Raw genomic sequence first — 19054 nt, forward strand, 5'->3', positions numbered from 1 at the left:
TCGCGTGTTTCCTGGTGACTTTGCGAGCTTGAGTGCGTGGGTGCAGTAGCAGCAGCGATCGCAGCAGAAATAGCAGCAACAGCAGCAGGAGAAACAGCGACAGTAGTAATAGCAGCGACAGCAGCAACAACAACAGCAGCAACAGTAATCGCGGCGGTGCGGCGAGCAGCGAAGCGGCTTTTCAGCGATTTGCTAGTCGGATACGGTTGGCCACCGTATCCTCATCGTTCTCGCGGTAGGTGCACCTCTTCCCCTTTTTTAATTGTTGTTACAATTAGCGTGCGAATCCGCGCAGCGAGCGCGAAGAATTTATTTGTTGCGTGCGAGCAGGTAGTTCGCGGTAATCGCGGTTTTCTCTCTCTCTCAATTTTAGCGTGTCTTGTCATTCACGCGAGCGTGCGTAAGTCTCTCGGCAGATACCCCGTGTCATTGATTTTGTTGAATAAATCAATCATCATTTTTATTTAAACGAGTTTCGGTTATTTAGTCTTTCCTTTGTCCGGAGGTCACATCAGTGTTTATTTTCAGTGGATTCGAATTCGCCGGTTGCGTAGCACGAATCGTGCGAATACCGATAGACGCGAATCGACAACTCAGGTTCCAGCGGCGGCCGCACGAGCGCTACTAGCAAGGGGCGACAGCGCCGCCAAGCGGTGAGTTGGGGGAACCCAACTCGGTATAGTAAGAGACTCTGCGCAGGCGCACTCCGAGACAAGGTAGGTTACTGTGCTTTAAGCACAGAGATAACAAGGCTTCGTCTAGTCGTAATAAAGGTATTTTCTAGAGATTATCGACTAAGCGACAGCCTGTTACATAATATTATTATTATTATTATTATCTTCTAACTGTTTAATCACTTCTCGATACATTAGTAATTCTTTTTGTATTCAATGATTTTCTAAGATCATTTATCGTAGTCGTAAGCGTAGTAACGTTAGCTTCACTAGTTTTTCGCAACGTTCATAAGTTCGTTACTCTCCTGGGGATTGGCTATATTACAAATTCTGTTACCATTCGCGTCGTATTGTCCGTATTTAGAGATTTTTATAGTGATCTTTATACCCTACACCAAGAGGACCTCGATTACCCTCCTTTTTATTCAATATTCGTTCAAACACATCAACACTCATTTTATTACTGAGCAATATTTAGGATTCTCTTAATATATGTAGCCAGCTTCACGTAATACTTCAATAATTGAATGATTTTCATTAACATGATTAAAATTACCGGCGGGTTGTTCGGCGATAAGCAATCACAATCGATCAACGAGCTCGTTTGGATCATACCAATATACATAGCCAAATAATATTCCTTTTCTAGCTATTTTATAGTTAGGATAAAGACCTCTTCCATCAATAATAGATTTTCGCTTCTTAGCACTACTGCTTGTAACGGTCCTATATATGAGCTATTTATTAAATCATTGAATGACTGCAACTAGTCTAACGTATCTATCTGTTTATTCAAAACAATACATTAAGCGGCGCTACCTCACTGTTTACGCTGTTGTATACAAATAAGAATCGAATCAAAATGAACAGCGTGACGTCACAAAGTAATAGACATAGATATCATGATTTGGAATATTAAGAAAAATATGTTAATTATAGATAATTTTAATATAACAAAGTAATGATTATATAGATTTTAGCATGTATATTCATAATATTATAACGAAATTCACATTCAATTATGAAATAATAATGAATATCAATATGCAAAGTTAATTTATTTATTACGTTAACATATGAAATATTAGAAAAATGTAAATAAGTCATATGCAAAGTGAATAAACATAGAACATGAGTAAGAATTGGTTTCATTAATAACAGCTGTATAATAACTGTTATTGGTAAATAAACAATTAATAATTTATTTAAACAATAAGCTATAAATAGAACGAAAACATTAAGTTTATACTTGATAATGATAACTTTATGATTTAGAAATCTTAGATAATTAATCTAATAATTGCATAATAAGATTAGAAAAATCCGTTACAAATATGAAAAATTAGTCATAATTCAAATGTTATTAATTAATTTAAATAATTAATTTTGGAGAATACTTCCAAAAATTAATCAACTATAAAGTTATATAAAAATTTAAGTATTTTCTATTGTAAATATTGTAATATCACGTTAATTAACTTTATTAGTTAATAACTTTTGACGACACTATTGGCGATAATTATATATTATATAAAATTAACAAATAACAAATTCTGTAAAGTTTACATGTGTTAAAAACTTAATATTAATGGTTATTTACTTGTAAATTAAGAAAACTCATTTCTCAAAATTCACGAATGTCTCTCGAATTTTCGATGACATCTCTCCTGCAAAAATAAGCGGGAAAATCTGTGTATAAATAGGCCCACCTTTGCACAGGCTAGCATTCACTTCTAGCCTTGCAAGGTGAGCGCATGAGTCTGAATAAACTTGGATTAAACCTAAGTTCTTTCTCTCATTGTGATTAACTGAGCAAGACTATCCTTTCCTTATAATTTGAGCTCGACTTATAGAACATCTCGCGCTATAAGAAACTTGGGCCGAATTATATACTATCAAAGATAGACTTTAGCTCTACTTATGGGACAATTCGCACCATAAGAAACTAGGGCATTGTCTGACTTTCCTCGAAATATTGCACTTATTTATGTATATTTGATTTACTTATTGATTACATTTGATTTATTTATCTATTTCATTGACAATTAGAGTAAAATCATTAGAAACGAATTCTTACTCATTAGCTAGATACGAGAGTTCGAATTATTTTATTTATAAGTTGTAACAGGGTTCTTGTTACCCCGTTAAGGGTGATGTTAAGTGGCTACTAAGCTTGCGGGCAACTCGTTATGGGGAATACGCGGGACTCAGCCCAGCGGCTCAAATATGCCCCTCGAAGGCACCCTTGCCTTCGGCCCGCGGAGAGCGTCGTAGGTCAGGTAGCAGCGGACGGTGCAAGCCGGCGTGCGCGTAACACGGGAGGGAGGAAGTGCCGAGAGGAAAGACGCAGCGGTTAGCAGAAAGAGTATTTATTAAGACTAAGATAACAAAGGAAGCATACAAATAGCATTCGCAGTGAGAGAGGCAAGCGAGAAGCAAGCGAGAGAGAGAGTCTTAAGATCGAACGGGCACTTACATGACAAGTTCGCAGTGGCCTCGGCTTTAGACTTGACACGCGCAGGTGTTCGGCTACGAGGCAGCTCTCTCGGGCTGACCGGCTAAGATCGGCAAGCACACACCCACGCACGCACGCACGCACGCACGCTGCACCCTTCGTCTTTGTCGGCAAGAAAACCGGAGCTGCGTAGCACAAAGCACTGTTTCCTCGCGCTGATCGCCGAACTTGCTTCCTTTCGCGAAGGCGGACAGCCGATTCTGTCTCGCACGCGGACGTGGTCCCCCTCTCTCGCGCTAGCTATTCGGCAGTGGCGCGTCTCAGCCAATTAGGCAACGTGCGCGGCACTCGGGCGTCCACGCTTACACGCGTACACGCGGATCTCTCTCTCTCTACTCGGTGCTCCCTGACTTACCTCGTGCCGCGTCCACAGCTGCGGCAAGGCAAAAATACATAAAGAAAAGAATACATGGGTTATCAACAGATTATGATTAACTTAAGGGGAGAGAGAGACATAACGAGCCTCGGCTCATTATAAAGTGATACGAACATCACATTTGGCGACCGTGACAGGACTCTTGTTACGTTAGTTAGTGTTAAGTATTTGTTATTTATTTTGTAATAATTTGTAATTTTATTATAAATTTTTCTTTTATTATGTCGAAAAGAAATAGACATATGCGAGCTATACTATGTAAAAATGCGTCACTAGAAAAAGAATTAAGTGAACTGCGTACATTGTATATGGAACTTGCGAATTCATTGGTTAATTTAGGTAATAATTATAAGAAAAATATGAGATTATTTGATACTAGTTTAAGAAATATGAGCTCTGATTTGAATCATTTAGCAGATACAGTGGAGCATATGTTAGTATCTAGGCCCGCTCCAGGCGCATAATTTGTATTATTATTTATATAATAAATCTGATAACTACTATATATAATTTGAATTTGTTCAATTATTTGTCAAATCCTATATATTATTAAAATCAATTGATTAATGTCATCCATATATCATTTATTATTGGTGTTGAATTAATTATATACTTTGGATTTTTTTAAAATGGATATTACAATGTCAAACGAAAAACGTTCAATGTATAATTCTACTGAATGTGCTGCTCCCGAACTTAGTGAATCACTAATTGGTGAGGAATTGACCGTGCAGCAAAAAAGAACGCACGAATGGGAAAGAGCTGTAGTAGATGAATTAAAGACATTTCATACTGATCAGTTTAAGTTACAAAATGATTTTAAAACAATTTGTGAAACTATTAACAATTTAAGTAATAAAGTTGATAGATTAACGAATAAAATAGTTGAACAAGATCAAATAATTAAGAGTTTAGAATCAAATTTAGAAAAGTCAAATGAAATTATTTCTATTTTATAAGATAGATGTGAAGATAATTTTAATGATATTATTCGAGCGAAAAATAATGTTACCATGGAAATGAATGAAACATTTTCAGTAGTTCGTGAGAATATTGATAAAATTAAGAATATTGATCAAAATAGATCTATTGTTAATGAAACTACTATTGAAACTATTAAGCAACCTGCTTTAACGTGTCCAGTTTTTGACGATAGTTATAAATATCGACCAGTAAAATATTTAAATGATCTCAAACGTTATTTGTAAGCAAGTAATTATAATACTGCTCAACAATAAAATCAAGTAACGATTTATTATCAAAAGAATTATTAACTATTTTTGAAGATCCTAGACGTGAAATTAACGGTGAATGATCAAATAACGATAATAGCAATGGGGGCAGAATTTGTCCTGAAATATTTCTTTTATTAGAAAATATTCCAGTAAAAGCTCTACTTGATTCGGGTAGTGAAGTTTCTGCTATTTCAGAAGAATTTTACAATCAAAACTTAAGTAATTTTAAAGATAAACCTACTCTTCCGATTAGTGGACACGTTATTAAGGTAGCTACAGGCCAAAAATCGGTGAGATTGAAAAAGCAAATTTATTTGAATGTAAAATGGGGTAGACAATATATTGATATTATCTTCATAATTATTCCTAGATTAATAAAAGATTGTATTATCGGTTATGATACTATGAAAAATATAAAGCTCAAACTTGACACATTGAACTGATATGAAATGAACCCTGGCATACCCTAGGTGGCATGTCAGCACTATTAAAATTTATTTGAAATGATTGAGGTTTTCGAAATCACACTCACGTATTTGGGAAAAAGCCTTGCGGCATAAAAAACCCATTTATTTGAACACAACACAAAAAGAAAAATGAGAAATCAAAAATATCAGATGATAAAGAACTCGCAATTAGAATCGAATGTAAAATAAAAGAACAAACGCTTTCGCAAGAGGTGACGTGACGGGTTTGACTCGCTCGCACGCACGCATAAAAGTCTTTGTAGAATTCGCACACAAAATGGCAGTCTCGTGGTCGTACTAGTATACGCGGCGAAGAAAAGCGCGCGAAATCAACGGCCTCGTGGCCGTACGACACGCTCTCGATGCACGCTTGAAAAGACAGCAGGCGACCACGTGGCCGGGCTACGGCGCGCGCGGGAAAATCGGCGATCGAGTGGCTTTTCGCAGCCCGCACGCGCGCGCGGAAAAACCGACTGCCTCGTGACAGCACGCACGACACGCACGAACGCGACCCGAACCCGGGGAGCTCCCGCACACCGCACTCACTCACACTTGTGAAAATGATGGCCCGCAGGCGCTGACGACGTGGTCGACCCTGGTGTTGGCCCGGAGGCGCTGCCGACGTGGTCGGCCCGTGTGATGGCCCGAAGGCGCTGCCGACGTGGTCGGCTCGTGTGTTGGCCCGAAGGCGCTGTCGACGTGGTCGACCCTCGTTTGTTGTTTTGTAGACGGAATTTTCACGGCGGATTCGCTCGCGACCTTGATTACGAAACTCGCGTCGCGGTACGCAGTACGTTTTTCTGCGATTTTCAAACTTTCCCGACGCGTGAGATCGACGGGTGCGATCTCCTTTGTCTCGCGCGATGACTTCCTCACGTTCTGGTCTTGCTTCCTTCCTCTCGTGCTGGCCGTGACCTACAGACTTAGTAACGCGCGCGAACTCGTTCCCTCCCCTTCTTTTCGCGCGAGGAAGAAAAGACGGAAACGAGCGCAAGTAAGTGGCCACTTCGGGGCGCACCCACAAATCGCACATACACATACGCTCTCTCTCTCTTTCCGTGACGACGGAACACACATATAAAGTGCAAATTTATTTTGAAATTAATAATACTTTGGAAAACATGAAATATAACGATGCATTTATAGATGAAAGTACATATCAAAGCTTAACTATTCAGTATGATACTGTCTCGGATTTTGGGGATGACATACCATCACTCATTGATCTAACTCGTAATGAAATAGATGCAGGCATCACAAATGATGATTCTGAAAATCTAACACGAGGGGAAATTGATGAGAAAGTTGATGAAAGCTCTAACCTTTCCGATGCTCAAAAAAATGAGATAGCTTCGCTTGTGTACGAGTTTAGAGATGTATTTCGTAAAAAATTAGGTTTATTGAAAATATATACTCATAAATTAATTTTAAAAGATAAAGAGTCATAAAGACCATTTTTCAAAACAGTATCCTATACCGTTAAATTATCGAGAAAATGTTCGAATTGCAATCAAAGAAATGCTAAGAGATGGCGTTATTCGTCGATCAATTAGTAATTATATTAATCCAATTGTTATAAGCATTAAAAAAGACGGATCAGTGCGATTTTGTTTAGATGCTCGAAAATTAAATAAAAAATTAGTTAAAGATTATGAAGCCCCACTACATATGGATGATATTTTTCAACATTGTTTCGGAGTAAAGTTTATTTCTAGTTTTGATTTGACAAGTAGTTTTTGGCAAATTCCTTTCGATGAAGAAAGTAAAAAATATACAACATTTATTATCGAGGGCAATACCTACGAATTTAATGTAGTTCCTTTCGGTACATGTACTAGTACAGCAGCTTTAGTAAGAGCTTTAAATTTGTCAATTGGCGATTTAAAACAATTCATTATATTTACCATTTGTGGATGATATACTATGTATTTCTAAAACCTTCAATGAACATATTTATCATTTACGAACGTTATTTACATGTTGTCGAAAAGATAATTATACATTGAATTTTTCAAAGTCTAAATTAGTTCAAGAAGAAATTGAATTTTTAGGACATATTATTACTCCTCAAGGTATAAAAGCTCAAAAAAGCAAATTAGAAATAATTCAAAATTATAAAGCTCCAAAAAATATGAAAAGCTTGCAAAGCTTCCTTGGATTTGTTAATTTCTATACAAAATTTGCAAAAAATTATGCTGAAATATGTAGACCTTTAATGAATTTATTGCAACAAAGTAAAGGCTATCAATGGTTACCTGAGCATGAAACAGCTTTTAATAACGTAAAAAAAATATTTATTGATACAATTACTTTAAAATTTCCTGATCCTAATAAACCTTACATATTAACAACTGATGCCAGTTATCATACTATAGCCGCTGCTTTGTCACAATTAAATAATGAAGGTGATGAAGAAGTTATAACATTCATATCTAGAACTCTAAAAGGAGCAGAATTAAATTACTTTACTACTGAAAAAGAATTATTAGCTGTAGCTTGGTCATGTTTAAAATTAGAAACGTATCTAAGAGGTGCGAAAGAAATAATTATTCATACTGATCACGAAGCGTTGAAATTCTTAACAACTTGTAAATTTACAAATGCGAGATTAGTGAGGTGGTGCTTGTTTCTTCAAGACTACAACATTACGTATGAGTATCTACCAGGAAATAAGAATAAAGCCGTCGATTTTCTATCTAGACACATCACAGACTGCAGTAATAACTATACAGATGAAATTCAGATTGCTATGTTGATGAAAGAACGTTCTCGAGATTTAATGAAATGTTTCAAGAATATGGAATCATTACAACAAAATGATGGTTTTATACAAAACTTAAGGAATAAGGAAAATTTTAATCATAGATATATTATTTATAACAATTTAGTATATAAAAAAGATAAAATTAACAATAAATTATTACTGCCAGAAATAATTGTTCAAGAATTGATCCAAGAAATACATGAAGTATATGGTCATATTGGATCTAGAAAAATTACGAAAATGTTACAAGAAAATTTTTATATCTACAAGCTTCGCAAAAAAGTAGCTAAAACTATAAATCGCTGCGATCTCTGTCAACGTACAAAATATTATACGAAGAAGATATCATCCATAATGCAGCCTATATTAGTTGAAAAACCAAATGATCTATTATCTATAGATTTTTATGGACCATTGCCAACTTCACAAGGTGGAGTCAAATATATTTTAACTACAATAGATTGTTTTAGTAAATTTGTAGTTATGTATCCTATAAAAAGATCAACTACATATACTACTTGTAACGGGGGGATAATCCTGCAAAATGAGAAATTTATTTAAGAGCAAACTCCCACGATGCAGAGCAAACCGCCGCTCCGTTAACACGTATGTTAATACATGTATTCGTCTTAATGTCAGCTGACTTGACTTAGTTGTCTTCGATCAAGCAGAGTTGAACTCACCTTAAGTCACATGCCTGGTGATACTCGTTGAGTTTTAAGTGTAATCGACTTTGAACCTAATCCACTTAATCCCCTAGCTATAATCGGATTAAAACCTAAGCCTTTTTCAATTGTTTAAACTATTAGGAAAAATCATATGACGAAATCGGCGAATAAGTTTAATAGATTTTATTAACAAAAAAATCTCTACAGTCTTTGTCGGGCCGAAAGACTGACGCACGCGAATAGGATTTACAATTAAATAACTTTCGGTGAGAAAGAGAGAGAGAGAAGATACGAATATTGGCGCGATCTAACGCTCGGCGCGAATACAAAGAATTAACGCTAATACGGTTGGGCAAAATACCAAATGTATTTTGTCACGCGATAATTAAGGGAGGTGCACCTACCCTGCGGTGTAATTACGGTGATTAGCCGTAATTGTTAAAGCAAATTAAAGGTGCTCCTCTGATCCAAATCAGCTGTGCTGCCTCGATCGTAAGTCTGCTGTTTAATAGCTGTCACTTTTGCTGCTGCTTCCGTGATGCTGCTACTGTTGCTGCTTCCTCGCTCACCCTTGCACAAGTATCCAAAATCCAAATAAACTATTTATTGGCAAATCGGTGAAACACTGTGCTAAACTATTTTGGCGGTACTACACACGTCACAGCTGAGATGTAACTGCTAATTCAAAAGATCGCGCGCCTCTCTCTCAATACTTAGAACTAACGCGCAAAAATCAGAATCGTGAACGGTTCGATTAATTGAATCGACTACCGTTGCAGCCCCCTCCAAGTCCTGACTACCCGGGCAGGACGAATACCCGCGATTCGCTACCATCAGGAACCTGAAAGTAATAAAGAAGGAAAGGAAACCAAATACTAAACTCCCTTCTTTATTTCGGCTAATTTATTTGCCCTCCAGGGCCTACATCATCGTTTGGCTACACCTGGCGCGCGATGTTTCGGGTAGCGCCAGTGTGTAGCCTTCTTCGGGCACCGCTGGGAGTTGGTCACCCCAGGCTCCCCACAGATGTAGCAGCCCCTCAGCTGCGACCGAGATTGAGCAGCCTCCCGATCTTGTGATGGCTGCTCAACAGCCAGAGGGGACTGCTGGGCACTGACTCCCTGTGAGGCGGTGATGGTCACGCTTCCCACCGTGGCGGTCGCACGTCCATCCTGCGACCTGACCACGATGGTGGTATCAGGAGCCATGCGCCCGTCCACATGGACCGTGAGCGGCGGTCCAGCATCAGTAGCTCCCGGGGCTCTCTTCTCTTGAGCCGATGCCGGGAGCGCTGCGGAGGACTCTTGTCCGTTATCCACCCGCAGCAGGACCTCTCAGTAGGCCCTCTGACGCTGAGCCATCCCTGCCCACTCCCCGAGCAGTTCTTCTGCCCCTGGCGGCTCACAAAGCGTCTCAGGTGCTCCTGCACCTGAGACTGGGGTTCTTGAGCGAACCGCCACGCAATTTCCACCTCGTTGATCCCCAGACGCACGTGTCTGAAGTCGAGGAGGAGAGTAGGCTGCTCAGGGATCCGGTGATGATTGCAGACCCAGTGCGAGACCCCACAGGTTTCCCTGGGTCCTGGGCATTGGCTCGCACTGTCCGACGTAAGGGTTACGCCGGACTTGAGGGTCTGCACCCCCTGGTCCACTGTAGACTTGGGACGTTCGACACTGTCCTGGTCCTCGGTCTGTGTCGAAGCGTCCCGAGAAGCCCGGAGAACCTCTGCCACCGAGGCATTGCGCCGATCCCTTCGGGTGGTCCCTTCCAACTGGACCCTGGCGAAGCTCCGCAGATCTTCAATTAGCTGCGTCGCATCAGGGCCCAGTTGCAGATCTAACAACATCTGCGTGACCACCTCGAAGGTCTCCTCTTCGATGACGATTCTCCGGTCCATCTGAAACATCCAAAAAACAACAAATTTCGGATGAATCTCCCTGCGCGAAGAAAAAATCCTAATAATAGCCGTATCCCATCGAGTTATACGCTCCCTCTTGATTCTTTGTGGGAACGTCCTAGCCCTCGTCGGTTACCGCTCGGTTTTATCGGCCCAACCGTCCTTTGTACGACGGGCACGGTCTTCCGAGGCCTACCTCTCCCTCTATTCACCTTCACGGGAGAGTTGTTGCCCCTCGCTGGACCGGTGACCGTCTCTGGAACCTTTCGAGGTCGACCTCGACCTCTCTTGGTTGGGGCAGATACCGGTAAATCCGACGTCTCGGTGGGAACTTTATCTACGGCCGTGGGGGTTGCTAATTGGACCCGCTCGCTATCCGATAAATTCCCTCCCGGATTTTCGCGCGCATTCGCGGAATCGTTCGCATCCTCCGACGGCAGTTCGCTTTCCCCATCCTCACCCGGACCGTAATATGGTTTAAGGTCTTTGGCATGGAAGAGCTCAGACAGGATCTCCAGCTGATTGCCTAGCCTGTACGTGTTGGAACCACAAACCTCTTCAATCACGTACGGGCCGGCATATTTCGGCGCTTATTTAGCTGAAATACCTTGAGCAGCTGAAGATAGGATCCTGTTCCTCTTCCAAACCCAATCTCCGACCTTAAACTCGGGTTGCCATCTCTTCCGGTCATAATAAGCCGCCTGACGCGCAGCTTCCTCCTTTGACTTGGAGTTAGCTCTCTCCCACAAATTAGGAAGCTTCTCCATATGTTCGGCCCAATCTTCTACAGCCTGACCCTCCGAACATTCAAGGGCCTGCTGATCTTGGGTTCTTCTGAACGTCAAAGGAGGTACCGGCTGACGCCCAAACATGAGCATCGCAGGACTATATCCGGTGGCGCTATGAGTTGCCGAGTTCAACGCGAAGTTGAACTCTGACAGGTGTTCATCCCAGCTCTTATGATCACGGCTTACGTAAGACGTGATCATGGTCTTGAGTGTCCTGTTTACTCGCTCTGTGGGATTCGCTTGGGGATGATACACGGGAGTCAAAGCGCGCTGGATGCCGTTCATCTGCAGGTATGAATCGACCTCCTGATTCTTAAATTCGGTTCCATTATCCGACAAGAATACCTCTGGCGCACCAAACCTAGTGACAATCCTCTTGTGTAATTCCCTTGCGATTGTCTTCCCATTGGCCTTGCGTATCGCAACACACTCTATCCAGCGAGTAAACAAGTCTACAAATACCAAGATATACTCAAAACCTCGAGAGCTTTTGGGAAATGGACCAGTGATATCACCGGCCACCACCTGCCAGGGTCGTGATACTTGTCTACGACCCATCAGCCCGCAAGGTGCTCTTTGTTCCACCTTGCATTGCTGACATACCGGGCAACTCTTTACGTACTCCCTGACCTGATCATACATTTTAGGCCAGTAATACAAGCGCCTAGCCCTGGAGAACGTACGCTCTCGTCCTTGATGTCCTGCAGTAGGAGCATCATGGACTTCCTGGAGCACCTGGTACCTTTTCTCCCTAGATACCGCAAGCTTCCACGCTTCATCGTTGTCGATGAACCCTTCACCATCCTCATCAGGCTGATAATGATACAGTCTCCCTCCCACCACCTTCCAAGTGGGATAAGAGTGTGGGTCCTGGCATACTTCCTGGTATTGTTGCAAATACCAGGCGTCAGTGGTCTCCAGCCGACTATTTATAGCACTCACTTCAGTCCCCTCCTCCTCATAGGCCCTAGATAAAGCGTCTGGCACCACATTGAGATCCCCTCTTCGATATTCGATATCGAAAACATTGCCTTGCAATGCTAGCGCCCATCGCGCTAATCTTCCCGTGGGATTTCTCATATTGTGGAGCTATTTCAAGCAACTATGATCAGTGATGACCTTGAAGTGATGTCCTTCAATATACGGCCGGAACTTTCCAATGGCCCATACCACTGCCAAGCACTCTTTCTCGGAGACCGTATAATTTCTCTCAGCACTGTTGAGTGATCGGCTGGCGTATTCTATTACACGCTCCTCTCCATCGACATCCTGTGCGAGAACTGCCCCGATCCCACTGTCACTAGCATCAGTTTGCAGTACAAACTGACCGTTCGGATCGGGTGATTGCAGTATTGGGGCAGAAGTCATCGCCTCCTGCAATCTCATGAAAGCTCGCTCTTGCTCCTCCTCCCAAGAGAAACGTACATTCTTCTTTGTCAGGCGGTTTATAGGTTCAGCGATCATGGCAAAGTCGGGTATAAAACGTCTATACCACGAGGTCATTCCCATGAACCGCTTCACCTGTTTGACGGTCCGGGGTGTTGGATATTCTAATATCGGGCGTATCTTCTCGGGATCTGGTCTTACTCCGTCCTGGATCACAAGAACTCCCACGTACCTGACTTCCGTCTTACAGAAGTGACTTTTATCTTTGCTGATGGTTAGGCCCGCACCTAGAATTCTTTTCAGTACCCTTTCTAGGTGCCGCTTATGCTCCTCAAAGGACGACGAAACCACAATTACGTCGTCAAGGTAAGCAAAAGCGAATGGATCCATATCCGGGCCTATCACCTTGTCCATCAACCTCTGGAAGGTCGCTTCTGCGTATGACAGTCTGAAGGGCATTCTCTTAAATTGAAAGTGCCCTAATCCAGGAACTGTAAACGCTGACATTGGACGCGATTCTTCCTTTAAGGGAATTTGATGGTACGCACTGCTCAAGTCCAAAGTAGATATGAACAAATTTGCATCCCTTATTCGTCTTAGGATGTCGTTCATGTATAGTAAAGGATAGGCATCAGGTTTGGTAATTCCATTTACCTTTTGATAATTCACACAAAACCTATATTTTCCATCTGCCTTCTTTACCATTACTACTGGACTTGACCATCCGCTGGTCGCTGGTTCGATAACATCTTTTTCCAGCATATCTTTGACCAGCGTGTGCATTTCCTCTCGCACTCTATCTGAGACTGGGTAGTACTTCTGTTTGATAAGTCGAGCATTTCCAACATCTATTTCATGCTCAATCCCCACGGCACAACCTAAAGCCTGACCCCCGTCAGGAATGAATCTTCTGACGAGGTCTTCAATTTCTTCAAGCTGTGACTGTGATCCAAAATGGCGCGGAACTCTCTTATAAAGTTCGCGCCTACATAGCAGTCATCTGTGAGCAGCGGCGTAACGGCGACTCTGATTGAGTTCGTGATTCCCCCTACTTTAAAAGGGAACATCACGTGACCAATTATAGGGCACGGGCGTCCATCAGCAAGCCTTGCATCGCCCGCCCTGGTCACATTCAACCCGAGTCCCATCTCCGATGCCAATCTCAGCCCTAGTTGACCCATGACCGTGGATGAGGCGCCGGTATCATAAGAGTGCTCTAATTTTAATGTCACCTATGTCTACCCGCAACCACCACCTGGTCTCATCCTCGGGGTCATATCCACGAGCCCCATCTTCGCCTTCTTTCATCGTGCTTTTCAGCGGCTTTTTTCCTTCTGCTGCCGCGACGACGGTGGGCTGGCTTCTACTCGTGGATCCCTTCGGCAGAGGAGCTTTTTGTGTGGAGGGGCTCTCCCTGGAGTCTTCCCCCTTCTCCACAACCTGTATGTGGCCATCTGGTCCTTTCAGAATAACCACTCCCCTATTCTGCCGAGGGCTGACATCGGGTTCAATTGCCTTCCGCTCTAATTTACTGCTATGTCCTGGGCTCTCTTGATGCCCTCCCAGGACTAGTTTGGATCCCTGGGTCGCCGACAACTTGCTATTTCCCATCAGCGACCCGCAGCGAGAGGTCGAATTTACTGTCGAAGATGACCTCTTCTCTTCGCTCTCCTTGTCGTTTCCCTTGTTGCAATCTGGGCAGAACTTGCGACTAAAACCCAGTTTGCCACAAGTGGAACACTGGAGAGGCTTAGTAAAGTCTATCTTCCACCTCTGTCCTTTTCGCCGCTCGCCAGGAGATCTGGAAGAAGGAGAATTTTTCCTTCCTCCATGCCATCGGCTCTTACGCTGTTCTGGAGGGCTGCCTTGCTTGTCAGCGGCCAACTTGCGCAATATCCGCTCGATGCCCTCCAGACGTTCTTCCATCTTCTTATCAGAAGTGGAAGCTTGCGTAGCCGATACCGATGCTTGTTCGGTAGGCCTCCTGACGGGGTTCTCCACAGCTAGTGTATGCGTTGTTTCACACTTTTCCGATTTGAGGGTGGTATAGCGTAATCAAGACATTGCCACCCCTCTCTCTGGGCGCCAATAAGTTGGCATAGCCCACTGTCTTTCACCCCTTCGCTTTCAAATATATTGGGGATCTGGAAGTCAAGTTTGCTACGACATCCCTGGCGCGACTCAGCGAGTCGGAACCTTTTTAATCTAAGGCGGCGACCTCCTCGGAAGGAGTACCGATCTTTTCACGGTTCGACGCTCAAGGAGAGCGGAACTAAAGGCTTGACCCTCGGTTTGGGCGCGACGAGACTCTAGTTGCCCCAACGTCTACTGCGTCGGAAGCACGCAGCATACAAATCTTACGAGATTTGCTTGACCTGGTACCACTACCCCGCAGAGGCCAACTCAAATTGGGATGTCAGAGGAGAGACTCAGCCAGGACAGCCAGAGGAAGATTCCTTAGACGATCAACCAACTAAGCCTCCCTCCTGGGCTCGCGTTCAAAATACATTCCACCCTGCGTTCCTGTATTAAGGGATTTCTCCCACGACTCACAGGTCCATCGCTTCGACGTGCCAGGGCATGTCTCCCCATTGCGTTTCGGTCAAACCCGCTCACGCTGGTGGGTATCCGTCATTCGAAAGGTTGTTTTTACTCCGTTCCGTCCCAAAGTCAGATCTTTCAAAACTCTGTCGTTGGGTCAAAAACGGGGTTCATCGCGTTCAAGTTCGACATTTTTTATCGTGGTCGCTATCCACGGCCTTTGTTGCTTGGCAAGCTTAGCCAGAGCCGCCTTTTGGCCACCCTTCTGGGTGTTCACCGCGTCACCCCGTTGAGGCGGAGCAGTTGGCACTTGTGAGATCTGCCGTTCAAAGAGACCTCGCTTTAAAACGCGGGGGGTTCTCCACACCCAGTCCGCGTTGTGGATCTCCCTCCTTCTTCGCACGCGCCTTCCCTTCGCTGGCCATTGCAGCGGTTTGGGATTTACCACCAGCCGTTCTTTTGCTCGGCTGGTAGGCATGCTGAGGGAAGATCGTCGAGTTGGGGTCAGCGAATACGCGTGGACGGCGACCATAAGATAAGGTGTTCTGTACCTCGGTCGCCCTCCTGTTGAATTCGCGTATCGACGTCATCTCGCTCCGACGCAGCTGGATTTGGATGCTTGGAAGGAGGTTTGCATGGAGTAGGTCTAATAACCTCTCCAAGGGCATGGGTGGTTCTAGTCGATTGACAAGAGCCACCAGGTTGGACACGTAGTCTCGCACTAGTTCGTCCTCACCCTGGAACCGGTTCTGGGCTTCCTGCAACAGCCTTTGTTGCTGTTGCGTACTTGTGCCAAACCAATCCCGGGCGTCCGCGACGAACTCGTCATAACTGATCCACTGGTACTTGTTGTTATCGTACCAGGTCCTCGCGTTACCTTCGAGGATCTCTGATACGGAACAAAGCACTTCGTCGTCAGTTAGTCCTGCACCTACGCGCAGATCCTCCAACCCCGACAGAAACGTATCTACGCTCTGTGCCCTACTGCCCGCAAACCTCAATTTCCATCCGCGGACAATTTTCCTAACATCTCGGGTTGTGGAGAGCCCTGAGAATATCTGATGTTCGGTGCCAGATGATCCGCTTCGACTCCTCTGTCGAACGGGTGCGGATCTCCCATAAACTTCCGGATCCTCTTCACCTCCTCTTCTTTGGAGGACTTCCGGTGTGGTGACGTCCCTTCTCCTAGGTATTGGTCTTGGAGGAGCCGGTGTACTCCCCGGAATCCCCGAGTCGTAGTGACAGGTGAATGTGTCCTGAAAGTCCACATTACGTCCGGAGCGCGGTTGAACCGAGTCACGCTGAGAAGCACGGTTAGCACTGGCCATATCATGCATTGCGTCTTCCAGCTCTCGAATTCGGTTGCGCATGTCCTGCGCCTCGCGCTCCGCACACACCTGTAATCCCTGCAGAGTCTGAAGGGTTTCTAGGATTCGACCTACCAACTTTTGGTTATGGTCTACTCCCTCCTTCAGATACTCTATTTCCCGGAAGGCTTCACTCAAGTATAATTCTTGCTGAGGTTCCTTCCGAGTGCAGGATTCCTGCGACCTGGGATCCGGATTGCCCTGTCTCCTCTCCCCCTCCTCCTGCAATTGCATGCGGTGGGCCTTCTGGATGAGTTCATCCTCTTCTTGGCGGCTGGCTTCACCCTCAGAATCCTCATCCGGGCAGGTGAATGTCCTTGACATATCAGTCAATGATATTCCCTCCCTATTGATGATCCTGAGGGGATGGTCGCTGTTATCATCCGCGTTGGAGTTTTCCAACTCGTCACAGACTGTGTCGAGCCACGCTTGTCGGGCTCGCCTCCTGCGCCCCGCTACCTCTTTGCTGTGCGTGGTCTCTTGAAAATCTGTGGCGGTGTACTCACCCAGCAACCATCTCCCAAGCCTAGCCGCCTGTTGGATGACACTTCCATCCTTGCGCAGCTCCAAATCCGCTATATAGTGTTCGCGCTGTGCGGAGGTCAACTCTAATGCCCAATTGTCGATTTGAGCTGACAACAGAGCCATCTTGCCTCCGCACGGGTGTAGGATGCGGTTGAGGTTTAAAATTTCGGCCTAATCGACCACTACCGCTTCCTATCACCCAAGGTATGAGCGGGGTTATTTAGTGTTACTACTTTTAATGCCTCCTTTTATAGGGCCTTTTAAAAGGAGATTATGAGCGCGTGCAGTATCCGCAAACTTTCTATAAATATTATAAAAATATCCTACCTAAGGTCGGAGCCTGCTGTTTGCTTGCTCCGCCTGGCTAATATTTGGACTGCACGCTTGGGTCGCGCTCTCTGCTTTATCGTTGATCAGGTGTTACCAACCCCCCCTTATCCAACAAACTGTAGCTGAAATGGGTTAACACCTGATTATCCCGTACGATCTGAAATCACTTCGACCTACCAATAATTATCGCTTTCGGCCCTTTTTACAATAATCTTAACAATTTTTAACCAAAGGTTCGAAGTGGTTTCGTTTTTTCCCCAGCAGAGGGGGTACCGCTCACGATCTCGCTCTACCACCCGCTCAAAACTTCCTAAGCGCTCGCGCAATCGTCTCGTGTTGTCTTAAGTCACGTGCCTGGTGATACTCGTTGAGTTTTAAGTGTAATCGACTTTGCACCTAATCCACTTAATCCCCTAGCTATAATCGGATTAAAACCTAAGCCTTTTTCAATTGTTTAAACTATTAGGAAAAATCATATGACGAAATCGGCGAATAAGTTTAATAGATTTTATTAACAAAAAAATCTCTACAGTCTTTGTCGGGCCGAAAGACTGACGCACGCGAATAGGATTTACAATTAAATAACTTTCGGTGAGAAAGAGAGAGAGAGAAGATACGAATATTGGCGCGATCTAACGCTCGGCGCGAATACAAAGAATTAACGCTAATACGGTTGGGCAAAATACCAAATGTATTTTGTCACGCGATAATTAAGGGAGGTGCACCTACCCTGCGGTGTAATTACGGTGATTAGCCGTAATTGTTAAAGCAAATTAAAGGTGCTCCTCTGATCCAAATCAGCTGTGCTGCCTCGATCGTAAGTCTGCTGTTTAATAGCTGTCACTTTTGCTGCTGCTTCCGTGATGCTGCTACTGTTGCTGCTTCCTCGCTCACCCTTGCACAAGTATCCAAAATCCAAATAAACTATTTATTGGCAAATCGGTGAAACACTGTGCTAAACTATTTTGGCGGTACTACACACGTCACAGCTGAGATGTAACTGCTAATTCAAAAGATCGCGCGCCCCCTCTCTCTCTCAATACTTAGAACTATCGCGCGAAAATCAGAATCGCGAACGGTTCGATTAATTGAATCGACTACCGCTGCATACTATAAAAAAGATATTTGAACATTATATACCAAATTATGGTAAACCATCAGCAATCATATGTAACCATGGAACACAGTTCACAGCTAAAGCATGGAAAGAAAAGCTTTTAGCTAACAACATAAAATTAATATTCTCTAGTATTCGACATCCGCAAAGCAATATCGTGAAAAGAGTTAATAGAGAACTAGGAAGATTTTTAAGAGCCTATTCTAATAATAATCATAAAGGTTAGGCTCCATTAATTCCCAAAATACAACAAATAATGAATTGTGTATATCATGAAACAATTGAAATTACTCCTATAGAAGCTCACCTCCACATAAAACCAGATAGATTTTAGCATCGATGGATACCTGATATCGAAACAAAGGTACCAATAAATTATAATCAAATAGAAGATATCAAGAAAA

This window comes from Phymastichus coffea, unplaced genomic scaffold (genome assembly GCF_024137745.1).
Source record: "Phymastichus coffea isolate CEN01 unplaced genomic scaffold, Cenicafe_Pcof_1.1 PCOF00001, whole genome shotgun sequence".
Classification (NCBI taxonomy): domain Eukaryota; kingdom Metazoa; phylum Arthropoda; class Insecta; order Hymenoptera; family Eulophidae; genus Phymastichus; species Phymastichus coffea.